Source organism: Pteropus alecto, unplaced genomic scaffold (assembly GCF_000325575.1).
Source record: "Pteropus alecto unplaced genomic scaffold, ASM32557v1 Scaffold9205, whole genome shotgun sequence".
Lineage (NCBI taxonomy): Eukaryota > Metazoa > Chordata > Mammalia > Chiroptera > Pteropodidae > Pteropus > Pteropus alecto.
In genome coordinates this window covers 1-785 of record NW_006436423.1, presented here as the reverse complement: position 1 = coordinate 785, position 785 = coordinate 1, and the positions used below count along the sequence as shown (strand labels likewise).

Sequence of the window (785 nt, the reverse complement as noted above, 5' to 3'; positions counted from 1 at the left end):
TTAATAATAAATTTAACAATTTATTATTACTAGCCAATATATTAATAAAAAATACTTGTAAAAGTTACTGATATTAATTTCAAATGTAGGAAATATTGACAGATATAAGCCTATATGAGCAAAATCTCCTTGATGTCCTTAGTAATTTCTAAGACCATAAAAGAGTTCTAAAACTAGAATATTTGTAAAGAGCTGAAGTCAGGAGACCAAATACATAAAGTGTTTCAAGAACAGCAATTAGTGCTTGCTTCAACACCACATATACTAAAATTGGAATGATATAGCATGGCCCCTGCGCAAGGATGACACAAAAGTTCATGAAGTGTTCCATATCTTTTTACCCAGCAAGTCTTTCGATTAAAATGGAAGGGGAGATAAATAGCTTCCCAGACAGGGAAAAGCTTAAGGAATTTATTACCAACAAACCAGTATAACATGAAATGTTAAAGAGACTTCTGTAAAAAGAGAAGGGGTAAAAAAGAAAATAGAAATAACAAATATGAATAATAAAATAACAGTAACAATGTACCTATCAGTGATTACTTTAAATATAAACAGATAAAGGCTGCAATCAAAAGATATAGGGTAACCAAATGAAAAAGAAAACAAGACCCATGCATATACTGTCTACCCACCTCAGATCAAATGACACTCACAGACTTAAAGTAATGGGATGGAAAAAGATATTTCACACAAACAAATAAAAAAAAGCTAGGGTAGCGATACTTATATCAGATAAAATAGAATTTTAAACAAAGTCTATAATAAGAGACAAAGAAGGGCAT

General features: G+C 30.3%; 1 pseudogene; it reads left to right on the top strand.

Moving 5' to 3' along the window:
• Positions 1 to 240: 240 nt before the first annotated feature.
• LOC112481060 lies at positions 241 to 337 on the top strand (annotated as a pseudogene).
• The last annotated feature ends 448 nt before the right edge of the window (positions 338 to 785 follow it).